A 3,429-nucleotide genomic window follows, 5' to 3' on the forward strand; every position below is an offset into this window, starting at 1 on the left:
GTAACTGTATCCCTCTTCCTCCAAACCTGGCTGGATGCGGAGGGGCTTCCTAGCTTCCATTTAAGTTTGCATAATATTTTTTGAAAAATGACTGTATTTTGGATTGCAGTGGCTTCCAACCTCAATAACCCGGAGAACTAGAAAGTTTTGCAACAAGACCTTTTTGTTCCCTAGATAGCATGTAAGTATTTATACCTTGGAGAACTAGAAATATGGAACCTTTTATTTCTTCTTTGGTAATGAAGATTTCATGTTTCGGACCTGCAGAGGTTAATCTCAGATAACCATGTGTGGTTGCTTCCATACATGTAAGCCCAATGTGCTTAATTTGCATTTTACCTCTGCTAGACCTAATATATATAATCTGAATTAAACTATAGTGATTTCTTACCCTTTGAGATTCTTGCAGACTTGGTGTACTGGACCATGAATATGACTTCCAAATAAGCATTCAGAAAGTTTTTTTGAAGTACAATCATGAGTACATGACAACCACCAGATCCTTTACATGGGTAAGGCAAAAGAATTCGCAAAATAATTTGATTGAGCTTGCTTTCCGTGCTAATAATTTCATACGCTAGACCATCTCTATGGATTTAATCTCATGGTACATTTATTTTTTATACATAAAGTACAAAGCTTTCTTGTGTGACGTTAGTTTGGTAGCACCTGATGAAAACAGTTATGCCATAAATCGCTTAATGCTATTGTTACATTCCGTATAGGAAGCCAGAAACTAAAAATGCTGAGCAATACACTGAGTGCTGCTATCTAAAATACTTGTTTTAAAAAAGTATTCATGTTTATGGAAAAAAATAAGAAAATAGAAGATACATGCTTTGTTTGTGTTGATGTTTGGACACTTATTTTGTATTTTCGTACACTTCTTGCAGAGCAATTGACAGACACTATTTAAGAAAGGAAAATGTTGAATGCTATCATGTATGAAGAATTGTTCACCGAAGAAATGGGTCAATTGTAGCATTGCAGGTTCAAGGTTGAGGTGAAGTAGGTGTAAACTAGCCTACCACAATTTGCCTGACTCCTTGTAAAAATTCATGAATTGATGATTTTGTGAACATGGCTTAGGCAATGTATTCAGGTTGTCATGATATTTGAAATTATGTTTTGAGGAGTGCAGTGTTTGCATTTCTTCTCTTTGTGAAACCATTGTTAGAGTGCCACTATTTTTTCTCCAAAGCTTGGAGGTACCAAAACGATCACTTAATTTCCATAAAACAAAACAAATGGTGCTTGGCATTCCATCGCCAGCTTGCATATTGCAAGGGGAAGTCGGTAATTGTCAAGTTTTATGTCACTAATTTGTATTTGATAAACTATCACAAAGTGTGAGGTGTACTTTGAGCAGCTACGGAATTCTCAGTTTTAGAAAAAGAAAAAGAGGGTAACTGTGAATGTTAAAGAACTTTAAAAATACCATGGTATTGAGAAACTATTGTTTAAGTAACTTCATTAATAGTTTGTGGTACACAAACACTTAAAGATATTTGATACCATATTATTTTTAGAGTCTCAAACACTCCAAAGTATTTGATGCTATAGTATCTACGAATATATGTATATTGTATTAAGGCGATATAGACTCCCGTAGCAACGCACGAGCATGGACCTAGTAGGATTAAAAATTTAGTTCTATTAATAGCGCACCCTTTTCGGTAGGGGCGTGGTGGTATCGAGTGAGTCAATCTGTTGAAGGTTAGCTCTAGATCTGACATGTTTCTCAATGTTAGGGGCGAGAGAATTTATATTGTATTAAATTGTTAATCCGCTAATAAGCATCCGAGTAAGGAATTCCGAATATGATGAAAAGAGTTACAGCAACCTGAACGCCAAAGGTTAGTAGGGAAAGTGAATGACATGGATAGATTTCTACCTATAACAGGTATATACATTTACAGTGTAGTGTTGCAATCTGGAATGTTTGAACTGTAACATTTAAACTCTTACACCTGCACGATGAGTCGAGGAACAATGGTCTTTATATTTCCCAAAGAGTGCAGGAAGTGTATGTTTTCCCTATAGACGTTCATGCAAAGCCGGAAAGATCAGTCAATAATCAAATATTGATCTGTCAAATCTGGTACAGTCATACAACACATGGGGACTTCAAATTTGCATAAGAAGTATGGAAAGGTAAGAAAAACCAATCATCACCAGACAACATAGTCACACAGTCACTCCATATTGTGACAAAGAAACTTAGGTATTCACCTTGACGTACTATTCTCATACTAAGGTGCAAGGGCTTCATATACACAGCACAGGTTCACCAATATCATTACACTGAACAGAGATTTGGCTAAGTATAAACCGACAAATAACTACGGTGACTTCGGCCTGGTCACGGGCACCAAATCCAGATCTGGATTAGCGACAATACCCATTGCAATACCAGCATCACCTTCAACAGAAACTGATGGGCTGGGCGCAACAGCAGCGGTGGTTGCCCTGGAGGCAGTCTTGTTTTTGGTCGCTATCCATTATTCCACAAGTACTGGTAATATGGGAACTAGGGCTTTGAGCATTGACTTTGCCCTATCGACCCGGTGTTCTGGACCTATGCATATAAAATTGGAATCATAATCCTAGAAATCTATGAGTGCTAGTGGATCTGAACTAAAAACACAATAAATGGAAGTTATTTGCATAACCCATACCAGCGCACAAGATATATATCACCAAACCAAGTACCGTGACAGGCAGTAATATCGCGCCAACCATCTGTGCAAACCTCTCTAGTTTATCTATCCATGATTCCTGGTGGTGCGGAACATGAACCTCAGGCATAACAACATCCTCAGCTTCCATGTCAACCTCTTGGGTCTGATGCCCTTGCCTGCGGTGATGGTGCAATCTCCTTGGTGGGGGAGGGGAGATCACGTTCTCTTCATCACTGTCTGCTACAGAAAATGCCAAGAATGAGTCATCCCCATACATCTTCAACATCGCCCCTTAACCAATACTGAAACTAGCAACCCGTAGTTCCACCTACTCAAAATCCAAACTAAAATATTCAACAGAAATCTATGTTCTGTAAATGAATGACTAAAATATCAAATTGTAGTGCCTACAAATCCAAACTAGACAATCATCAAATGAGGAGGATGAGGCTGCAGTTCAAGAAGTTGGTATTAATTTACAGCAACCCTCATTCTAGCTAAAACCGAACTATATATTAATTTGCTGTAAATCTAAACTATATATTGATGCATACTCCGAAAATATTAATTGTCAAGTTTTATGTCACTAATTTGTATTTGATAAACTATCACAAAGTGTGAGGTGTACTTTGAGCAGCTACGGAATTCTCAGTTTTAGAAAAAGGAAAAGAGGGTCACTGTGAATGTTCAAGAACTCTGAAAATACCATGGTAATTGTTTAAGAAACTTCATCAATAGTTTGTGGTAC

At 37.5% G+C, this 3,429-nt stretch overlaps 1 long non-coding RNA gene across 1 annotated transcript; it reads left to right on the forward strand.

Moving 5' to 3' along the window:
• Nucleotides 1-1,121, forward strand: LOC112872597. The gene is made up of 4 exons (XR_003224705.1): nt 1-181; nt 268-308; nt 410-512; nt 894-1,121. It is a non-coding gene; the product is annotated as an uncharacterized LOC112872597 (long non-coding RNA).
• Nucleotides 1,122-3,429: the final 2,308 nt, after the last annotated feature.

The sequence above is a fragment of the Panicum hallii genome, chromosome 9 (assembly GCF_002211085.1).
Source record: "Panicum hallii strain FIL2 chromosome 9, PHallii_v3.1, whole genome shotgun sequence".
NCBI lineage: Eukaryota > Viridiplantae > Streptophyta > Magnoliopsida > Poales > Poaceae > Panicum > Panicum hallii.